The following is a 23590-nucleotide window of genomic DNA, read 5'->3' on the forward strand; positions in this document are numbered from 1 at the left end:
AAACACATCGAAATCAAATATCACTTCATACGTGATTGCTTTGAGAAAAGGCTAATCGATGTTGTTAAGGTCCACACCGATGACCAACGTGCCGACCTTTTTACCAAAGCGTTTGACAAATCAAGATTTGACTTTTTATTATTGGTAAACGGCATTAAGGTCAAGCAAGAGTAAAACCAACATCGGAAAATCATTTTTGTAAATACCTTTGTGTTTTAAATTTGTCTTAGTTTATTGATTTTAGGGGGAGTAAATCCAAAATCTGAAAATCCAAAAACATCAAAAAATTTCAAAAACACAAAAACAATAGAAAAACAAAAATGAGTTTCCTGGAGAGCAAAAGAGAAAATGATAGTACATCAGTGGTCTATCCAAACCTCTTTAAACCTTAAATGAAAAACGATAAGCAGCTCTATATAAGATGTATCGGTAGGCTCACAATCATTTTAAAGTGTGCAGGGTGATATAAATCTTAAATCGACTGAAGACCAAGTGGGAACCATTCATTGGCATATGGTCTTAGTACCGAAATTTCGTTTGATAGATTGCCGAGGTTCTGAGATATTCGGTCTTTATGCTGCTTATCATCTGGGTATCATGGTTGTATCTTTTACCGAAAAATAACGGGGACGCAAGTCTAGATCTTCCATGATACTATACATACGTGTACATATTACATACTGCATTCGACCTCAATAAGTGATAAACAATCACATGTCCATAATCAAATAAGTGATAATATATCACAGTTATCCGGGAGTCAAGTTCGTCTCTCTGCTGTACGAAAGTACTGACCTGTTCACGGACTTGCTCCTGTGCCCTCATGCATATGAAAATCAAGTTCCTCATCAATAAGTGATTATATCACATAGGGCTTGTTTTCAAATCAAAATAAGTGAGAATCTCACATCATATACGGTCAAACAGATGATAATCGGTATACTCACCTGTAAAATGAACCCTCGTGCATACCTTGATACGGGAATGTGTCGTGATGTGGATGAACATCGGTCGGTAAGTATAAATCATACCTTAACGTATCCCCTCGCCATGATTACATCTGATAAGTTGAGCTTAAGTGGACAACAATACCGATAATTGTTATAGGATGCTTATCTAAATGTTAACTAACTGAACAACAAGAGCGTTTTGGCATGACCGTACACTGATATGATTCTCTTACCCTCGAAACTCACAAAAAGAATGTCTGTATATATTTATTTACTGCTTTTAGTCTTTACATTTCGAAATATTAAAACACACCTAAAATCTGTTTTAATATAAACTTTATAAAAGCCAAAAAGATTTTATTTCTATTTTCTTTTCAATCGTACGATGTTGGATCTCGAGTCTTCGTTACCTGAAACCTGAACGAAAACCGAATTGACTAAATCTTCATAAACGGTCGAAATTTGCAGTTTCTGAAAGTTAGAAACTAAAATTGACAAATTTATTAAACTTTCAAACTGCCGGACGGTGTTTGACTGAAACATGGTCATTCGTGTGTCATTTGTTTATGCTAACTATATTCCAAGCAGTTGTTCTCATTACGCGTTTAGATTTCTTGCATGTGCAGATGAAGACACGACGTGAAGGCACTCAAAAGATGAAGATGATCGAGTTGCCGCTGACCATCAGCAACACCACAAGGATCTCAAGCATTAAAGATCAAGTCATTCACGAGCATAACTCAAGGGGGAGTTTATGTTAAGGGGGAGTTTGTCAACACACTTCCTACATGATACGGGTAGTTTGTTAATACACCTTCTGCTTTCAAGACGTGATGACTTTGAAGATCCTCCGACATTGAAGACTTAAAAGGACATCAGAGTCTTGAAGACACGAAGATCAAAGATGATCAAGATCGGGACAAAGCTACAGCCAAGGGGGAGTTTGTTGGTGCACTTGTGTCTGTACTTTGTCTGTATTCGGTCACGATGTAAACGATGTCCTTGTTAGTCATGTAAGTTTGACCAAGTCAACCGTCCTCCTGGTTTGACTTGGCCAAACAGTTAGTATATGGTTGTACAATGTCTGTGTCGAAGGTTGGACCATCGAAGGATTGCTTCTATCCTTCGATGACCTCGAAAGATATGCTTCGATGGATGATTGATGGACCTCGATAGATCATCCTTCGAGGTCCCTGTGAATCCTTCGATAGCAGTCTGATCGAAAGATGATCTTTTGATCAGTCATCCTGATCCTTCGACCAGACTTGCTGTGTTTGGGTATAAATACCCATGCAGTGTGTTCACGAGAAGATAGATGCACACAGACAGAAAGATAGACTCGAGAGATATTGAGAGCAGTCTGTCAAGAACACACACACTTAGAGAGTTTGCAAAACTGATTTGTAAACATTGAGCTTGTAACCGGAACCTTTCATTCGCATTAATACAAGTGGTGTTAATCGGTGAACTTTGTGTGTTGTGTTTATGCTTGCTTCAACTCGGTTTGCTCACTAGCTTGGATTACGCACTTGCTAGTGTGTTAGTATAACAAGGTTAAGGTTGAACCTCATCCTCCGAGGGACCTACACATATTATGTGGACGCGACTCGGTTCGGTTTGATTTCGTTACGAAGTGAAGACCGTGGTCAAGATATCCCCCTATCTTGACCCGGTATGGTGATTAAACTATGTTTAGTGTAAAACAGTTACATATGAGCAGACTGTTTTATGATAGTGTTCTGTTAAACTGTTGTTTGCAACAAATCTACAAGTATGTGTCTGCATGCAGCTTCCTACGAAGAACTGAGATACTTTGTTATGATGGTTTGCTGAGTATGTTCACTACGAAGAACCATCATCCACGAATAACCTCACTTCAACGAAGAACCTGCTGATAAACACATTATCCACCAAGATTCATGTTGGTGTCTACCCTCTCACGAAGAACCCATGGTCTACATGAAAAACATACTTCGTGAAGGTGTTTGTTGTTTGATGTTGACTCCCACGAAAGACCATCCAGCCGAAGAACCACATGCACAAGATTGGCCGCAGAACCCCTCACGAAGAACTCATGTTCTTCGTAGGCTTTCATAACAGGCCCAGTAGGCTATTCGTGAGCTGTAGATAAGTTTAGTATATAAAGGCAGCAGTAGCAAACAGATCTGGGAGAACACACAGAGAGAACCTAGAGTGGGTGTATTCAGAGAGTTTGAGAGTTTTCTTGTAAATCTTTGTGTTGTAACTCTTATGAATATAATACAAGTGAGTTTTAACATTGAATCTTGTTCTTGTATCTCGTGTTCTTGTCTTGGTTGCATACCCGTTCGGATTCCGCAGTTGCGGGTGTATTCTGTAACAAGGATAAGGTTACTAGATCCTCCTCTATGGACCTACACATTCATTAGGCTACGTTACTATGGTCATTTGATCATAATTTTTTAACGACAAATTTGGACTACTGACGGACTACTGGAGTATTATGGTGCCACCAGTGGAACCACACGATCATGTCCATCTCCACTAGGCATAAATGCCTATACACCGTTTAGCCTTAAGATTTGCTTAGACATGGGTTCTTCCCTCACTCTCACGTACTTGTGTTATAATACATATAAGGAGAATAAAAATGGTAATTTTACGTAAGACTTTAAATAATTACAACTTTTAAGACATAATGTAGGTTCTTAAACTAATTTCTCACAAGGATTTTAAACAGTTATAACTTTTTTACGTTAATATTCTTTTAAGTAAATCAAACAACAAATATATGAGTATTTTATTTTCTTTAATTTTATATTATTATAACTAGATTAGAACCCCGTGTGTATTACATGGGCTGAATAAATGTTAATTTATATACTAAATAATAAAATAATATATATCTTTAAAAACTTTGTTTATTACACGAATTGAATACATAAAATTTTATATACTAAAAAATAAAAAGTTATATTTTTAAAAACCCTGTGTATTGTTGTACAGGTTGAATAAATGTAATTTTATACATTAAATAATGAAAAAAATACTAAATAATAAATTATTTATATATTTAAAAAACCACGTGTATTGTACGGGTTGAATAAAAAAGTTACATTTTTAAAAAACCTCATGTATTACACGAGTCGGATAAATGTAATTTTGTATAGAAAATTATAAAAAAAGTTACATCTTTAAAAAAACACGTCTATTACACGGGTTGAATTTATATATCAAATAATAAAAGAATTATATTTTTAAATACTTCATGTATTACACGGGTTGGATAAATGTAATTTTGTATAGTAAATAATAAAAAAAAGTTATATCTTTAAAAAACTACGTGTATTACACGGTTTGAATAAATGTAATTTTATATAGTAAATAATAAACAAGTTATATATCTTTATAAAAGCTCGTGTAATACACGAGTTGAGTTCTGATTAATTTTAGATTTTGATTTCGTGCATTTTATCTCCTATTAAATAATAATAATTTTTCTCTCCTTAAAATTACATCTTTAAGTATAAAACATATTACTGATTATAAAAAGTTAAATATACTTAAAACATATTACTGATTATAAAGAGTCATAGACAATTTGAATATTTTGCCTAAATTTGGATGTAAAAGTATAAACCTAAATATTAAAATAAAATCTCTCTACGATATAATAAAACTATCATGTAACGAATTACTATATCTAAGGAAATATATTATAAAAATAATAAATTAATATTAATAGTATATTTTCTAAATAATATATATACATAATGTATACATGGGTTGTAGTGGTTTGATTCCGCTGCGTTGCACTGGCTTGACGAACACAAATTTATAACACCAACTGATTCACACGACGTAAAGCATAGATGATTGCAATCGAACTTATACCGACACATATTAGAAAGTCAAGAGGATGAAGGAGATAATATATAAAAATTTTAGAAAGGGGAGGGTGAAAATGATTGAAAGTTGAGGGGAAGCAAGAAACTCTTTCACTAATAGATGAAAAAAAAAATTAAGTGGCTTTATGGTATCAATACACTGTTGACACTCAGTGTAACAATCGAAAGAAAAACTCCCAAAAATAAAGTTGCTATATCGAAAACCATAAAAAACAAATCAGCAATAGCAGTACTATGATACTAAATTATTTGGATTGCACCAACTCGGTTCCTCACGTTCTTTCAAATTAACGAAATATAACATAGAAATTATTATTTAAATATATGTCTTTAAGGTAAATGAAAAATCAAATAAATCAAACTTTAGTGGTGGAAAGGCAAAAGTCAAAAAGAGACCTGGCGCAAACTATCGATGGTACTTGATATATATAATAATATATATACATATATATATATATATATATATATATATATATATATATATATATATATATATATACATCTTAAATAATAATAATATAATCTAACATGACTCTTTTTATTATCATTATCAGTATTTTTAGTAACTAGTGGGGAGCCCACGCGTTGCAGCGGAGTCGACAATACAGACGGGAATATAAATCAAAAAATGGTTCTGTATACCAGGCTGACCCGTTTATAATCCTTAATTCAGCTGCACCAACCATTGGGTCTGCAGCGAAGAAATGCTAACTGTCCCAGCATGTCCCTGTGATCAATAGCCAATACTTTCGAACAAACTGGGTGATAAAAACATATTTATTGATTGATAGGATTACTACATAACTACTTGATTGAATGACTAAAGTTAAAAAGTATGCCATATATATGAAACTATGAAAGATCGAAAACCATATTTTGCGTACATCTGCACTCAAATATTTCCACTTCTCTCCAGCAGGTTTCCCGACCTATACGCGCAAAAATATTACACATAACATGTAAAACCACCCAAAAAAACCACCAGCAGTTATGTAACCTTTACAGCTGAAACAACTTTCACATTTCAATTGTCTTTCTTGAACGTCTTCCTGAACTCTTCGCTATAACCATGTAGAAGTGTACACCCTTAACCCACCTTATTTTTTATGATTATTTGTGAACATGAATATATTTACGGCTTTTTTGGACTCATTTAGTGTTGATACATTTTGTGTGGACGCGACTCAGCTCGGTTCGACTCGGCTCGGTTCGACTTGGTTTCGACACGGTTAGGTCCGGCTCATGTCCGACGTCACGATATTCCTCCGTCGTGTGCCCCAGAGTTCGACACGCGAAGCACGGAGCGCCGCAAACCAAGTCCCGGTGACACATCACAATGACATCATCATTGTGATGTCATGATGATGTCATGGTCATTGAATTTGTGAAAATTGTTGAACGAAACATGTGCTGGGCCAATCAGTTTGTTATGTAAATGTTGTGTGGGCTTGCATTTGGGCCGTAACTTCCTTGAATTTGGGCCAAATTACAATCGACGAAACAGGAAGTGGATTTAATATGTATGTCGACGAAACCGATAGTGTTTCGTCGACTTTAGTGTTTCGTCGTGGCTTCGTTGCGTTTCGTCATTGATCTTTGTGTCTGTTAAGTATAAATACCCCTCATTGTTACTGTGTGAAACAGATGAGCACAAAGAGACTTAGTGAGAGTCCGTTAAAACATTGTTTGTATATGTTTGTGGTTGTACTCATCCATAATCAATAGATATTGAATCTTTTGGTTACGCGTGTTCTTATTTTACACTTTGTTTGGTTTGCACCGTCACGGGGATTCCACACCCGTTACCGTGTTTGTGATAAACAAGGATAGGTTTTCGTTATCAATCCACCGGAAAAACGGGACCTACAATTGGTGTCAGAGCTTTGGCTCTAATCCTTGTTTAAAACCAAACAAGTTTGGGTTTTTATCAAGTGGTTTTTGGTGAATTTTCATATTTTGTGCTTTAAAAATTTATATATTTTCTGGAAAAGTCACTAAAATCAGTGTTTATCTTGTTGTTTTTGCTATAAGTTTTAGTGAAAACCTTATTATTTTGCATGTCTACATGTTAGCATTTGGCTTTTTTATTGAAGTTTTAAGCAAAATCGTATTTGATAATTTTTCCGGTGACGAAAACCCATCGAGTTCATCACTGTTCTTTTGGATCTTCAAAGAGTTCTTGTCGTTCTTCATAAATTATTTGATTTTGATCTTTAAAGTTGTGCATGAATTATTGTTGTTAAAATATAATATCATTGTTTGAATTTAGGGTACAAGGCATGGTGTATGGTTGGTAAACACATGTGTCTTGGTAAGGTGTGTCTGACATTTTGGTTCACGAATTTCCATAAGTGATAAGATTTGATTTTCAAAATATCATTTCATTTGTTTGTGCACTAAAGTCAACGTAAACTAGGTTTGAAATTTGTGGCCTTTTGTCAGAGGGATAAGGTTTTGTTAAAAAAAAAAAACTAGCCAAAAGATAAGATCACATGAGTTTGGTCAAAAAGAGTTCACACATATAAATTCCATTCTGTTTGGTCGCACACTCCAACATAATTCTGTTTCGTCGCAATACTTACATCATTCTGTTTCGTCGCAATAGTTATATCAAACAGTTTCGTCGCAAAATCTGTTTCGTCGCATAAAATTCTTAAATCAGTTTCGTCGCAAAATCGGTTTCGTCGCATAAAGTTCTGAAATCAGTTTCGTCGCAAAATCAGTTTCGTCATATATATCAGTTTCGTCGCAAATCATTCTGTTTCGTCATGTATATATATATATATATATATATATATATATATATATATATATATATATATATATATACATATATATATATATATATATATATATATATATACTAGTCACTTACCCGCGCGATGCGGCGGGAGTGGTATCACTTAAGTTGGTGAGTTTAGGGCTATCTACGGGGATGTAGTTTCCAATGTGGCTTGTGACGACGATGGTGGTAGTGTAGCAGAATGTGATGGTCGGTTGAGGCCTTCTTCAGCGGCGAGAATCAGCGATTTGCGGCGATTGGTGGTTTCGTGATGGCGTTTGGTGGTTATTGTGCGACTCAGGAGAAAACAAAGAAAATTGTTTGATTCTAGTTATGTTACCTGAAATAGACGGACTACCTAGGCTTTTGTTGGTCAAATTGTGATACAAATTCACAAATAACTAACATTAACTACTATATTGTAAGATGTACAAAACATAGTCAAAAATTTCCCAAACAGTCTTAGGTTTGTAAGAGTCCTTAATCTTGAATTCCTAAGGTTTGGAACTGAAATTTGTCACAAAATAAAAGATTTCCTTCAATTAGTTTCTTAAGTTCAACCAGCATCATACCTCGAGCAGATTTAGTATCTCCATATTTGGATAATTGTTCATTCTCCCTAAAGTAGTGATCTATAAAAGTCAGTCAGCAAAGGCGCGATAGATGATGCTTAATACAAAAATTAAAGTAAGATAAATAAGTTCGTTTACAGACAAATGGTTACTAACAAATCAATCGAGTCGTTAATCAAACGATTAAACGCATAAACAAAACAATAAATATGAATTTGTACATTCTGATACATATCTACTTAGAGGTGGCAGTTTTTTTATTTTTTTATTAGCCATGCCGCTGCGCTCGTTGCGGCTGCCCTCACCGCGCCGCTGCGGCTGCACTTGTTGCGCTCGCATGCTCACTGCACCGATCAAATTTTAGTAAAGTACACGGATGGTAAGCCAGAGACAACTGAGGTGATGGCACCAAGCAAGAATGACACAGTGCTGAACACTGCTGTTCCCTATTACCCTGCATATACCAAACAAACTTGCGATTAGTTTATGCACAGCTATTCATAATCATTTTATCATGAAATAAGGATACCTGAACAAATGTCTCGCTCGACCAATAGTTTCCCTTGACGCATTATGCAAGGTTCGCTCGGTCCAACAACTCAAGCAAATGTTTTCTATGTTTTTTAGGGGGAAGATGGGTGCTTCTCTCCACAGGGCATACAAGACACAGATTGTTGGCGGAAGCCCGCCAAATTTAACATATAAAGTTTTTTTATATGTTAAATATGGCGGGTTTCCGCCAATAACCTGTGTTTTGTATGCCCTGTGGAGAGAAGCACCCATGTTCCCCCTAAAATGCAAAGAAAACATTTGCTTGAGTTGTTGGACCGAGCGAACCTTGCACAGGCTCAGTTTTTGCATCACAGCCTCAAACACTTTCAGTTCAGATAGATTACACAGGCTCAGTTTTTGCATCACAGCCTCAAAACACTTTTACTTGAGACAGATTAAGAACACAAGCTCAGCTTATGCATCATAGACTCAACACTTTTAGTTCAGACAGATTAAGAACACAAGCTCAGCTTTCGCATCACAGCCTCAAACACTTTCAGTTCAGACAGATTAAGAACACAAAATCCGGAGTACACAACAAGAGTAATTTGCCACTAAACTTAAACAACCTTTAAAGCATGATGTACGAGTGTTTTAAGCACAAGAAACACATATGTAACCTCACAGGCTCAGCTTATGCATCATAGCCTTAACAGTTTCAGTTCAGACATATTAACAACAAAGCTCAGCTTATGCATCATAGCCTCACAGGCTCAGCTTATGCATCATAGCCTCACAGGATCAGCTTAATACAAAAATTAAAGTAAGATAAATAAGTTCGTTTACAGACAAATGGTTACAAACAAATCAATCGAGTCGTTAATCAAACGATTAAACGCATAAACAAAACAATAAATATGAATTTGTACATTCTGATACATATCTACTTAGAGGTGGCAGTTTTTTTATTTTTTTATTAACCATGCCGCTGCGCTCGTTGCGGCTGCCCTCACCGCGCCGCTGCGGCTGCACTTGTTGCGCTCGCATGCTCACTGCACCGATCAAATATTAGTAAAGTACACGGATGGTAAGCCAGAGACAACTGAGGTGATGGCACCAAGCAAGAATGACACAGTGCTGAACACTGCTGTTCCCTTTTACCCTGCATATACCAAACAAACTTGCGATTAGTTTATGCACAGCTATTCATAATCATTTTATCATGAAATAAGGATACCTGAACAAATGTCTCGCTCGACCAATAGTTTCCCTTGACGCATTATGCAAGGTTCGCTTGGTCCAACAACTGAAGCAAATGTTTTCTATGTTTTTTAGGGGGAAGATGGGTGCATCTCTCCACAGGGCATACAAGACACAGGTCATTGGCGGAAGCCCGCCAAATTTAACATATAAAGTTTTTTTATATGTTAAATATGGCGAGCTGCCGCCAATAACCTGTGTCTTGTATGCCCTGTGGAGAGATGCACCCATGTTCCCCCTAAAATGCAAAGAAAACATTTGCTTGAGTTGTTGGATAGATTACACAGGCTCAGTTTTTACATCACAGCCTCAAAACACTTTCAGTTCAGATAGATTACACAGGCTCAGTTTTTGCATCACAGCCTCAAAACACTTTTAGTTCAGACAGATTAATACTTTTACAACTGGAAGACTCAGACATGTAATTGAGAGATGAACACAACTACGGGTAAAGCCATGGCTGCAACACACGGTTGCAAAGTGAGAACTATGCAACCTGGATATTGCCCCACCAAGATGCTACTCGGATCTCCTATGTACCCTCAAAATACAATCATCACAGTCTATTGTGTTATGTAACCCCGCTTTAAAGCATGATGTACAAGAGTAATTTTCCACTAAACTTAAACAACCTTTAAAGCATGATGTACAGCTGTTTTAAGCACAAGAAACACATATGTAACCTCACAGGCTCAGCTTATGCATCATAGCCTTAACAGTTTCAGTTCAGACATATTAAGAACACAAGCTCAGCTTATGCATCATAGAGTCGACAGGCTCAGCTTATGCATCATAGAGTCGACAGGCTCAGCTTATGCATCATAGCCTCACAGTTGAGTGTAGTTGAGTGTTAGTTCAACTGAGATAAACTTACAATTTGAAAGTTTAATTCGTCTCAGTTGAGTGTAGTTGAGTGTTTGTAGAGTGTTGATACATCTGAAGTATTTATAGAGACTGAAGCAAGCATGTGGTCTTTCACACAGTGTTTATAGAGACTGCAGCAAGCAAGCAAGCTGTCTTAAGTGTTTGACCATAAAAAAAAGATCAATATCAGTCAGTAAATCAAATCTGAGAGTTCATAATGCCCACCTAACTGAGCATGCTATTGATTCAATATGTTAAGCAATATAAGAATTCATAATGGCGACTCTTGTATGTATTTCGCAAAAAAAAGTATACCCACCGTAACACCAACATATGTATCTATACTACTTTATAAAGCATATAGGAAGGATAGAATGGTCTTTTGCCACTTTACAACTCTTTAAAGCCCATTGTACAAACCTCTTAAGCACAAGTGTTGAAAACTTGTTTTCAACACCTGATGATACCACGCGGATCTTAGCGGATCTACTTGACCCGGTTTTTGTTTGATGGATCCAATATATTCGTATTATCACAGTTTACAACCACAATTTCATCCGCCGCTCCACATTTCAGTTTTTAGTTTATCTCCAGTGGTAAGTAGTAAAAAAACAAAAAGGACAAAAGTCAAAGAAAAGCTACTGACATGACTTGCTTTTTGAATTGTCTTTGGATTATAAGTTGAAGTTGGATTCTAACTAAACACACTTCACATCCAATACAAATATAACACACATAAGAAACCAAAACAGACCATCATGCTTCATGGTTAAAATAGAATAACAAAGTTAGTTTCTTTAAATACAAAAAAGACCATTATAAAGCACACAAACTATATAGACTACCAAAGTAATTGGATCAAACCAATCCTAAAAAAACAAAGTAACAGCAAACGGGTCAAACACTTACAAACGGGTCGATCCAATTCCGACTATGTTTATATCTAACGGGTCAAACAATAAATTAGCTAAAAAAATGTGGCAAGCAAGTCAAATAGGTCGACAGCCGTGCAAAGTGTACTTTTAGTACATAAAATTTTTGAATCAGTTTATTCAAAGGAGTATATTATAATAATGATACAAAATCTGTGCTTATATTGGACACCCTAATTATTTATCAAAACCATTCGAAACGTGTTTTGGGTCGACCTGCCCGTAGTTTTGGCCCGTTACACAGCCCGCCTAACCGGCCAAGCACCTAGCATGAAGCAATGAGAAAAAGAGCAAAAATCATACCTACTCCCATTGATGTGGGAAAGTTGTTCACCACAAGCAACTTGAAAAGATAGATTGAAATTACTACCTGCAGGAGAAGGGGCAAGAAACAAAAAGCTCATGAACAAATAAATATGTTATACGATGACAACAGGAAAGATGCATTAAATATTAAGTAAATAAAATCGGTAAATACCTTAAAAAACAAACTCTAGTCGCTTCCTTCTGCCAAGATTCTAGCTACATTACCTACTTCATTCCATATGTTTGCCAACTTGTATTTCATCCACTAAAAAAATAATGAAAAAAGGGATGATTTCATATATCTCCCTTAAAACATTATATAATATCATATTTACCCTACAAAAAAGTCATGATATCAAAACCCATTTTCAAACTTCAGACATAGTCGGAATTAAATCATATTAAGCGATGACTATTTGGTATGTGCATGCACTCACCATAACTCCCATCATCATTTCGGCGCCAATACCGCACATAACAAAGGTCACGTGATACAAGTCTTTAAGGTCCATGACCTCCCTGCTTTCCTTATTCAATTGAGCCGCACCAAGTTCGACGGTTGAAGCGTGTTAAGCAAACTTCAACCTACAAACCGTAGCGCTGCACAATAAGAGTATCACAATTAGTATAATTCATTGAAAATTAAAAACTGAAAACAAATTATGTGTTTGAACTTTAAACAAAGAGATGGGGTCTCACTTGACTGTCAATGTAGCACCGTATATCCTTCCATAGTCCTGTTGTTTTAAACTTCTCCTGAAATGATGTCGAAATTCCCATTTAATACAAAATTCAATGATTTTTAAAACCTTTAAACGTCAAAAACAAAATCAATTACCCCTAAACCATGTGGGGAATCAGATCGAGATGGCTAGTAGTCGAATCAGCAATTGGATCAAACCAATCCTAAAAAAACAAAGTAACAGCAAAACTACTTTTAATTAGAGAGATTCAAATTTAAATCATATTAAGCGATGACTATTTGGTATGTGCATGCACTCACCATAACTCCCATGTTGAGGCTGTCCGCCAGCCGATTCCTGTATGGTTCCTTCGCCGGTGAGCTTGCAATCGGATTCTCCTTACAAACAAAACCATAATTCAGTAACCGATTAGATCAAACAAAAAGCCCTAATTATGAAACAGAAATTACGTTTTCGTATAATTCATTGAAAATTAAAAACTGAAAACAAATTATGTGTTTGAACTTTAAACAAAGAGATGGGGTCTCACTTGACTGTCAATGTAGCACCGTATATCCTTCCATAGTCCTGTTGTTTTAAACTTCTCCTGAAATGATGTCGAAATTCCCATTTAATACAAAATTCAATGATTTTTAAAACCTTTAAACGTCAAAAACAAAATCAATTACCCCTAAACCATGTGGGGAATCAGATCGAGATGGCTAGTAGTCGAATCAGCAATTGGATCAAACCAATCCTAAAAAAACAAAGTAACAACAAAACTACTTTTAATTAGAGAGATTCAAATTTAAATCATATTAAGCGATGACTATTTGGTATGTGCATGCACTCACCATAACTCCCATGTTGAGGCTGTCCGCCAGCCGATTCCTGTATGCTTCCTTCGCCGGTGAGCTTGCAATCGGATTCTCCTTACAAACAAAACCATAATTCAGTAACCGATTAGATCAAACAAAAAGCCCTAATTATGAAACAGAAATTACGTTTTCGTATAATTCATTGAAAATTAAAAACTGAAAACAAATTATGTGTTTGAACTTTAAACAAAGAGATGGGGTCTCACTTGACTGTCAATGTAGCACCGTATATCCTTCCATAGTCCTGTTGTTTTAAACTTCTCCTGAAATGATGTCGAAATTCCCATTTAATACAAAATTCAATGATTTTTAAAACCTTTAAACGTCAAAAACAAAATCAATTACCCCTAAACCATGTGGGGAATCAGATCGAGATGGCTAGTAGTCGAATCAGCAATTGGATCAAACCAATCCTAAAAAAACAAAGTAACAGCAAAACTACTTTTAATTAGAGAGATTCAAATTTAAATCATATTAAGCGATGACTATTTGGTATGTGCATGCACTCACCATAACTCCCATGTTGAGGCTGTCCGCCAGCCGATCATTCTGTTTGGTCGCAAATCATTCTGTTTCGTCATATATATATTAGTTTCGTCGCAATTCATTCAGATTCATCATATAAATCAATTTCGTCGAATCATTAATTTCTTTTGAGTTTCGTCGTTCATTAACATCAGTGTTTCGTCGAGAAACTTATCAATTTTAAACAGAGGACTTCCAAAAGTGTGATAACAGTCTGTTTTCAAGAGTGTGATCGGTTTTTCACATACATACATCAATCATGAGTTGTACTAGCCCTTGGGATTGGAGTACGGATCCACAACCAGGTCAAGATCAAACATCCGCAGCCGTGTGGGCAAGAAATACGATTCCTCAACCATCCATAAGTGCAAGTCAATGGGCTTTGTTGTCGAATCAAAATCAAAACATACAGAATCTCTTGGTAGCGAGAGGAGAAGGATATGCAGCTACTAGAAAGACACGCCATGATCTGTTGAAGAAGAAATTCGAATCATTTCATTTCTTAGAGAATGAAACCCTAAATGATATAACTACTCGTTATTATCATTTGATGTGTGAAATGTATTATTTTGGTGTTCTTGCATCTCAACAGGAAATGGTAGCACGGTTTGCTGATGCTCTACCTCCAAAGTGGAGCCCATTCATTGAGCTTTTAAAGCATACGGGCGTTTTAGATGCTGTCAATGTTAATATCTATGAATTCATTCAGAAGTTGGAGCACAAAAACGAAGAGGAAATTCAGAAAGCTAAAAGGATTGCACCCACTCAAAACACAGAAATGTATTTGCCTAGTTTTGGTCCTTCAGCTAGCTCTAGTTCCGTTCAGCAACCGAAGCTTCAAACGGCGTTTGTATCCAATACAAGCTCTTCTCCGTTTCCACAGTTCAATCAAGCCCAACCACAGTGGGATCAAAGTGCTTATCTTTCACAATCCATACCTCCACCTCAAGTTACCACTACTCAATCACTGTTCGATCAAAGTGCCTATCTTTCATAATCAATACCCACACCACAAGCCCAAGTTTCCACAACACAACCTCAATTTGATCCAAGTGTCGATTGTGGTCCGCCCATACAGTTGGGAAACGGTGATCAAACAGGAACTGTGTTTTATGCTGAAATTGTCAAGAATGTCAATGATGGTGAATCTTCAGGAAAGATGATAGTTCGGGATACAGTGGCAGTTCGGATGACGAATCGAATTTGAATGAAAGAACTGATTCTGAAGCTGATAATTTGCTGAATGATGCTAACAAGAAATCTGACTTGATCAAGAAAGCTGATGCTACATCAGAAGAAATGGAGAAGATTTTCACTGAAGATGGATCTTTCTCTTCTCAAACTGCCTTTATGGCAAATGTTTCAGCCTCTACGAGTCAGGTAAAATCTGAAACTTCTAGCATATGTAGTGATTGTGCTGATATGAAACTTAAATGTGCTGAATTGAAACGTGAATATGAAACGGTTCATAGTCATAATCAGAGTTTGGTTATTGAACTGTCAAAGTGGCAAGAGGCAAATATGGCTCTGGTTAGAAATGAAAAGGAATTTAAATCTGTAATTGAAACATTAAAGAAATGTGGTTCCGAAGTGAAAAAAGTTGTTTATCATAAACAAGTTAGTATTAATGATTACGTTAACATCATTGAGGAAACCAAAAAGGAATTAGCCATTGCCAAATGCGAGCATGATGCAATCAAGCAAAAATTGGAGAGTTATTCTAACTCCCGATTTGTGCTCGATCACATAATTGACGTTCAACAACTGAAAGGGAACGTGAAAGGCGTAGGGTATAAGGCGTGTCCACCTCCTTTGAGACACAACTATAACAAAATTCCCGATGAAGAGGATATGCCTCGGTATGAACCCAGTGTGCCTCTTGATTATGAGGAAGTTACTACTGGCCTAGGGTTCAAACCGGACAGTTCATCGGAGGGCTCATCTGATAAAGAAAAGTCGTCATGTGCTTCAAATCAAAGTCCTCCAACTATTGAGGACTATGATTCTTCAGATGTGAGTGACTAGGATGAATCACTTGATGAGACGAAAGGAGTAGAAATTCCAATTGAGAATCATATTCTTTGTGATCCTCCTACTCCTGCCGTGCAACCTGTTGCCAAGCAAGTGATAAATCTTGTCAAGGATGTCAAAGATGACAAGGAATGTGTGTCTGCTGTTAAGAGCAATAACTTGTTGTATACTTTGGTCGGTGATAGTAAAATTTATTCAGACAAAGATTTTCCAATCAAAAACGTCAGTCAATCTTTGATTGACAAAGTGTTTGAAGATACTAAAAACCAGTTTTTGGGAAAGACAATTCCGGGAGTTACTGTAACTCAATGTGATCCAATTCCAAAAGCTGAAATCAGAAAACAATTTGGAAAACAAAAATCACCGACAAAGCAACAACCAATTGCTTTTAAGGGTAAACAACAACAACGAGCTTCAAAGCCAAAGGCTAAGGTTGAATCAAAAGGAGCTCGTTACAAGAAGAAAGCAAAAGATGTTAAATTTGTAGCATCAAATGGTACGGATAAAATTGAGACTTTTGAAAACAAATCAAACACTGATTTTGTACAACAAGTCAAGATTTTGAAACGTAATAGCGATAACAATTACACCCAACACACAAACGGGTGTGATGAAAGAGCAAGTACCTCAGGTTCTACAGGTTCGACATCTGCTAGTCGATCAAATTCTCCTAAGTTTGTTGAAAGGAGAACGTGTTTTAAATGTGGGAAGTTTCGGCACATCATTAAAGACTGCACAAACTCGCCCAAACGAAATTTTGTTGAAAGAACCCCTTCTGAACAAGGTCACTCACAATGTCGTCCTGTTTCTCCAAAACATGATAAAAGAACTGTTAAGGAACAAGAAACGAAACAAAGACGTCATAACATCAAAGCTGTTGAAAAAGCTTTAAAATCTGAAGTCAAAACGGTTAAAAGGAAACCTAGTTTGTCACAACCATTAAAACCAGAAATTGTACATAATACACAATCTGGTAAACGGAAACAAGCTTGGAGACCTAAATCGGGTGAAAGTTCAGGGGGAGGTGCTGTGTTTGAAAACCTTCAAGAAATTGAAATTACATTTCTTGATTCTCAGGGGCAACCCAAAGTCTATGAAGGCTTGGGTCCCCCTCTCCAACTAATCTCTGAGTGAGTGTGTAGGATGTTCCAGGAGGAACTTTCGATAGTCGTAAGATTGTTGATAGTGGAGCGTCCTTGCACAAGATAGGCGACAGAAGAAATTGTTGCCTTTGATGGAGAGAAAAAGAAAGGGGAAACAGAGTTGTCTGTTAAAAGAAATTGAAAGCTTCGACAAAATGAAAATCATTTCAAAGTTTGATTGTTCAAGGCTTTAATCGGGTCCCCGGGATAGATTCAAATCAAAATGTACGCACCTGCAGCACGTCTGAAGTTCACAATCAACAAGATTAATGTGCAGTGTACATTTCTTCGCGGTGTGATTGAAGAAAATGTGTTTGTTGAACAAACCAACCGGGTGTGTGGATGCCTTGGCGTGGATTGAACAACCGCACACTACTTCTAAAGGAGAAAGACAAAGACCTTCGCTGGTGCAATTGGAAGACCAGCCGGACCCAAAGGTTTATGATCTTGTTGCTGTGAAGAGATTTCTCAGTAGCTACAAAAATCGGCTTTGAAATCCGCACCAGGTGGATGTCCAGTTTGGGAGAGTGCTTAGATTCCTTGCAATGCACGAAGCAGTTGCAAGATACGGTTTTAAATTTCTAATCTCTCCTATACTTGTCGATTTTTAAGCTGCTTTATGAATTATTATCATCTCGTACATCACTCTTTAGCCTGACACGTTGATCTCAAATATCACCTCACACGTGAATGTTTCATTATGAAACGCGTCAATGTTGTCTTGGTCCGCACCGCTTACCGACGTGCCAACTCATTTTTCCAAAATTCGATAAATCATTTCTGATTAAAATTAATTTTGGTAAACGGCATTAAGGTAAAACATGAGTTAACCGACATCGGGAAATCGTTTTTGTAAATATCTTTGTGTCTTTTAAATTTTATCTTAGTTTGTTGATTTTAGGGGGAGTAAATCCAAAATTTAAAAAATCCAAAAACATCGAAAAATTTCAAAACACAGAAACAATAGAAAATCAAAAATGAGTTTCCTGGCGAGAAAAAGAGAATATGATAGCACATCAGTGGTCTGTCCAAACCTCTTTAAACCTAAAATGAAAAATGATAAGAAGCTCTATATAAGATGTATCGATAGGCTCACAGTCATTTTAAAGTGTGCAGGGTGATATAAATCCTAAATCGACTGAAGACCAGGTGGGAACCACACATTGGCATATGGTCTTAGTACCGAAATTTCGTTTGAGAGATTGTCAAGGTTCTGAGATATTCGGTCTTTATGCTGTCTTATCATCTGGGTATCATGGCTGTATCTTTTACCGAAAAATAACGGGGACGTAAGTCTAGATCTTCCATGATACTATACATACGTGTACATACTGCATACGACCTCAATAAGTGATCAACAATCACATGTCCACAAAATAAGTGATAATATATCACATTTATGCGGGAGTCAAGTTCGTCTCTCTATTGTACGAAAGTACTGACCTGTTCACGGACTTGCTCTTGTGCCCTCATGCATCGAAAATCAAGTTCCTCATCAATAAGTGATTCTATCACATAGGGCTTGTTTTCAATCAAAATAAGTGAGTTTCTTACATTCTTTTATACGGTCAAACAGATGATAATCGGTATACTCACCGGTAAGATGAATTCTCATGCATACCTTGATACGGGAATGTGTCGTGTGTGGATGAACACCGGTCTGTAAGTATAAATCATACCTTAAAGTATCCCCTCGCCATGATTACATCTGATAAGTTGAGCTTAAGTGGACAACAATACCGATAATCGCTATAGGATGCTTATCTAAATGTTAACTAATTGAACAAAAAGAGCGTTTTGGCATGACCGTACACTAATATGATTCTCTTACCCTCGAAACTCGCAAAAAGAATGTCTGTAAATATTTATTTACTACTTTCAGTTGCAGCATCTTTGTATATATTTACTTATTGTTTTCCGTCTTTACTTTTGAAAAATGAAAATTCCAAAAAGATTTTAGGTGTGTTTTAAAATAAACTTTATAAAATTCAAAAGGATTTTGCTTCTAGTTTATTTTTGATTGACCGATGTTGGAACTCGAGTCTATCCTAACCCAAAATCCCGATTTTAAGCCGGAAAACAATTGCATCTTCATAAATGTTCGAGTTGTCGATGACCCTTCATCAATACCACAAGGATCTGAAGAATTAACGATCAAAAGATTCACGAGCATAACTCAATGGAGAGTTCATTCTAAGGGCGAGTTTGTTAACATACTTCCTAAATGAAAAGGGGAGTTTGTTGATACACTTTCTTCTTACGACGCGTGAAGACTTTGAAGATCCTCCGACATGAAAGACACAGAAGACGAACAATCACAGAAGACGAACCATCTCGAGTAGCGTCCAAGGGGGAGTTTGTTGATACACTTTGGGTGGACGCGACTCGGCTCGGTTTGACTCGGCTCGGTTCGACTTGGTTTCGACACGGTTAGGTCTGGCTCAAGCCCGACGTCACGACATTCCTCCATCGTGCGCCCTAGAGTTCGACACGCGAAGCACGGAGCGCCGCAAACCAAGTCCCGGTGACACATCACAATGACATCATCATTGTGATGTCATGAGGATGTCATGGTCATTGAATTTGTGAAAATTGTTGAACGAAACATGTGCTGGGCCAATCAGTTTGTTATGTAAATGTTGTGTGGGCTTGCATTTGGGCCGTAACTTCCTTGAATTTGGCCCAAATTACAATCGACGAAACAGGAAGTGGATTTAATATGTATGTCGACGAAACAGATAGTGTTTCGTCGACTTTAGTGTTTCGTCGTGGCTTCGTTGCGTTTCATCATTGATCTGTGTGTCTGTTTAGTATAAATACCCCTCATTGTTTCTGTGTGAAACAGATGAGCACAGAGAGACTTAGTGAGAGTCCGTTAAAACATTGTTTGTATATGTTTGTGGTTGTGCTCATCCATAATCAATAGATATTGAATCTTTTGGTGACGCGTGTTCTTATTTTACACTTTGTTTGGTTTGCACCGTCACGGGGATTCCACACCTGTTACCGTGTTTGTGATAAACAAGGATAGGTTTCGTTATCGATCCACCAGAAAAGCGGGACCTACATTTAGGTTGTTTTTAAGTAGGTGGTGCAAACAACCCGACCTACTCGAACTCGGCTCGAAAACAAGCTTAACCAGGCCGAGCTTAAAACAGCGCGACTCGAATCCTAAAAAATACAAACACGCTCGTTTAGTAAAGCCCGACCGACACTTATCTACCACAATCTAGGCCACGAACCTAATTGAGCCCACAATCTATATAACTTTTACTAAATAGTTATAATTAATAATTATAATATAAGTTATTAAAAAACAACAAGATTATATATAAAAACTAATTAAAATCTAATATAAAGTTATAATTGATAAACAAGCCAAAGTGGAGCCGACGTTGAACTTGAAAAATTATCGACCAGCCAACCTCGAGCTCGAGCATTCATAACTTAAACTTGAGCTGACCTTCATCTCATCGTCAAGTGGTTGTAATTTTGCGTTATTAACGCAATAACTTCTCTTTTTTTTTTGTTCTTTCTGTACCAGAAATACCATTTTAATAGCCTCATTTGCAAGACTTGAGCGTCCTAGTTTGTTAGATCCATTCTTTTTGCTCAAAGTGAAAGAAAACTTAGGTCGTTGAGTTAACCGGTAATGATTTTGTTGGTGCACTACATCTGTTGATTCCGTCTAGGTGTCTAGGATCAAGTCTTACATCATATTGTATAGCATAGGGCACGAAATACGAGAAAACAAGAGTCTGTATAGGGTTTATAGCCTAGGATTGCTCATAGGGTCATAGAGTTCTTGGACCGCTTTTATGGACATGTCTGGAACCGCTTTTATGGACATGTCTGGAACCGCTTTTATGGACATGTCTGGACCGCTTTTATGGACATGTGTCACATGAGCGGACCAGAATGCCTATATATAGTTGTCATTAGGGCGATCCTCACAATGTGTATGTGAAATTCCACGCCGAAGCTCTGCCGGTGTGAAGATCGAGCTGTAAAACATTGCAAATCAATAAAACAAGCAGTTAGAAAGGAGAACAAGCTACTTCTACTTGTATTTCTTATTATTCCGCATCTGAAACGCAAGAGTTAAACTCTGAACGACTCGTTCGGGTCAGCAAACGATCCTACAAGTGGTATCAGAGCTTGGGAGGAGGTTTTCTGCAGATTGTAGCTGTTTTTCATCATTTCTTCTCACTTCTACACCTTCTTTTTCTGATTCGGGAAGATTTCACGGTCGGAATTCGCGCAATTTTTCACAGATTGTGCGCAATAGTATCGAGATAAACCCTGGAAAGTTTGAAGCCAAAATTCGAAGTTTTTATGGGTCAAATCATGTTCGTAATGTGGACCGCTCGAAGTGACGTCATCGTGAACCGCTCTTAGATAACAATCTTGGACCACTTATTCGAACAATCTTGGACCGCTCATTCGAACAATCTTGGACCACTCATTCGAACAATCTTGGACCGCTCATTCGAACAATCTTGGACCACTCATTCGAACAATCTTGGACCGCTCATTCGAACAATCTTGGACCGCTCATTCGAACAATCTTGGACCGCTCATTCGAACAATCTTGGACCACTCATTCGAACAATCTTGGACCACTCATTCGAACAATCTTGGACCACTCATTCGAACAATCTTGGACCGCCCGAACGAACAATCTTGGACCGCTCGAACGAACAATCTTGGACCACTCGAACGAACAATCTTGGACCGCTCCAAAAGATAATTATGTTCGTTCATTTGAGCAGTTGATTTTTAGGTTCGCTCCAAAATACTTTTTGTCCTTGTGAACAACTGGTTCACTTATTTGTTCAGTGTTGGATTGCTTTTCTGTCATCTGTTTGTACGCTTGTAAATCAGTATGGATTCCGAGTTTTACAACGCTTTTGCTACATCGACTACTCCAGCCGCAATTGCTCAAGCAATGAATTTAGAAAACGAGACGGAAACGACTCAAAATCCCCCGAAATTGATGAGCATTGAGGAGTATTATGGGTGGAAGAATCGGTTTGAAAACTGGGTTCAAGCAAATCATCTCAGATCGTGGGAATGCATATTGGAAAAGTACACATTGCCTCGAACAGAATTGCAAGTTGTTAAACAAATATCCGAATTCTCAGAACAAGAACGTGCAATGTACAGAGCAGAGAAAATGATGATCAGTCTGTTACAGCAGGCAATTAAAGAAGATATATTCATTCTGCTACAACACGACAAAACTGCAAAATCAATTTGGAATGCTCTTAAGGTTAAATTCGAGGGTAGTGAAAGTATGATCAAAAGCAAGAAGGCATTACTTAAGAAAGAATTTGACTTGTTCTGTAGTTTGCCGGGAGAGGACACTAAGAAGTTGATCGAGAGATATTGTCATTTGGTGCGATCATTGTCAATGTTGGGTGTTGATAAAGCTCGTGAAGAATATGTTGATAAGTTGGCTGATGCGTTACCTCAGAAAGAGTGGGGAACGTATTTAATGATACTGAAAAACACGGGTGTTTATGACAAACTGACAATCGGACAGTTTATTGAGAAGTTAGAGGGACAGGATCTGGAACAACAGAAGATAGCCAGGATGAATAACCCGAGTGGTCAACGGGATGTTAAAATGTACTATAAAGGTAGTATTCCAGTTTCTGAAGCTGAAAGAAGTCCAAAGATTCAAACCGCTTTCAGTGCTGGAGATTCATCAGAAAAAGTTGATCAGGGTTCAAACAAGAGCAGCAGCGGGTTTTCATCATTTCCGAGTGTGAATCCGAAAGAGACTAACACGAGCTTTCAGTCTCAGAGTACAAAGACTGGAAACGGATACGTGATTCAATGCAACATAGCTCTCAACCTTCCAGAAGGTCAAAGCTTCTCTGAAGACACTGCAAAAGACCATATGGCACTTCTGGGTTCAGTTCTGTTATCTTATGAAGGTCTTGTTGCTGGTCGGATCGGAAATCCTATGCTTACCAAAGAGGATTACGATCAGATAGACGCCGAAGAGATGGAACTCATGGATATCAAATGGTGTCTTGCTAGTGTTCTTCGACGAGCTGAGAAATTCAAAACCATTACCGGGAGAAATGACTTTCTAGATGCTCATGTATCTACTTTAGGTTTTGATAAATCTAAAGTTACTTGTTTTCGATGCAAGGAAAAAGGCCATTTCAAGCGGGAGTGCAAAGGAAAAGAAGCTAGCGGAGCACAGAATCCATTCGGGAAAGATGATTACTACCGCAAAGCTATCTATCAGCAAGTTGGTCAATCCCAAGAACCA

General features: G+C 37.2%; 5 long non-coding RNA genes across 5 annotated transcripts; all 5 read right to left on the reverse strand.

Annotated features, from left to right (window-relative positions):
- Positions 1 to 5485: 5485 nt before the first annotated feature.
- LOC110918462 lies at positions 5486 to 5882 on the reverse strand. The gene is made up of 3 exons (XR_002581338.2): positions 5841 to 5882; positions 5722 to 5766; positions 5486 to 5564 (listed from the first exon to the last, which is right to left on the reverse strand). It is a non-coding gene; the product is annotated as an uncharacterized LOC110918462 (long non-coding RNA).
- Positions 5883 to 8356: 2474 nt separating this feature from the next.
- LOC118488380 lies at positions 8357 to 8781 on the reverse strand. The gene is made up of 2 exons (XR_004884446.1): positions 8721 to 8781; positions 8357 to 8645 (listed from the first exon to the last, which is right to left on the reverse strand). It is a non-coding gene; the product is annotated as an uncharacterized LOC118488380 (long non-coding RNA).
- Positions 8782 to 12742: 3961 nt separating this feature from the next.
- Positions 12743 to 13198, reverse strand: LOC110919642. The gene is made up of 3 exons (XR_002581595.2): positions 13049 to 13198; positions 12884 to 12951; positions 12743 to 12801 (listed from the first exon to the last, which is right to left on the reverse strand). It is a non-coding gene; the product is annotated as an uncharacterized LOC110919642 (long non-coding RNA).
- Positions 13199 to 13276: 78 nt separating this feature from the next.
- On the reverse strand, positions 13277 to 13732 carry LOC110918461. Its single transcript, XR_002581337.2, has 3 exons — positions 13583 to 13732; positions 13418 to 13485; positions 13277 to 13335 (listed from the first exon to the last, which is right to left on the reverse strand). It is a non-coding gene; the product is annotated as an uncharacterized LOC110918461 (long non-coding RNA).
- A 78-nt stretch (positions 13733 to 13810) lies between these two features.
- Positions 13811 to 14167, reverse strand: LOC110915282. The gene is made up of 3 exons (XR_002578855.2): positions 14117 to 14167; positions 13952 to 14019; positions 13811 to 13869 (listed from the first exon to the last, which is right to left on the reverse strand). It is a non-coding gene; the product is annotated as an uncharacterized LOC110915282 (long non-coding RNA).
- Between the last annotated feature and the right edge of the window lie 9423 nt (positions 14168 to 23590).

Source organism: Helianthus annuus, chromosome 16 (assembly GCF_002127325.2).
Source record: "Helianthus annuus cultivar XRQ/B chromosome 16, HanXRQr2.0-SUNRISE, whole genome shotgun sequence".
Classification (NCBI taxonomy): domain Eukaryota; kingdom Viridiplantae; phylum Streptophyta; class Magnoliopsida; order Asterales; family Asteraceae; genus Helianthus; species Helianthus annuus.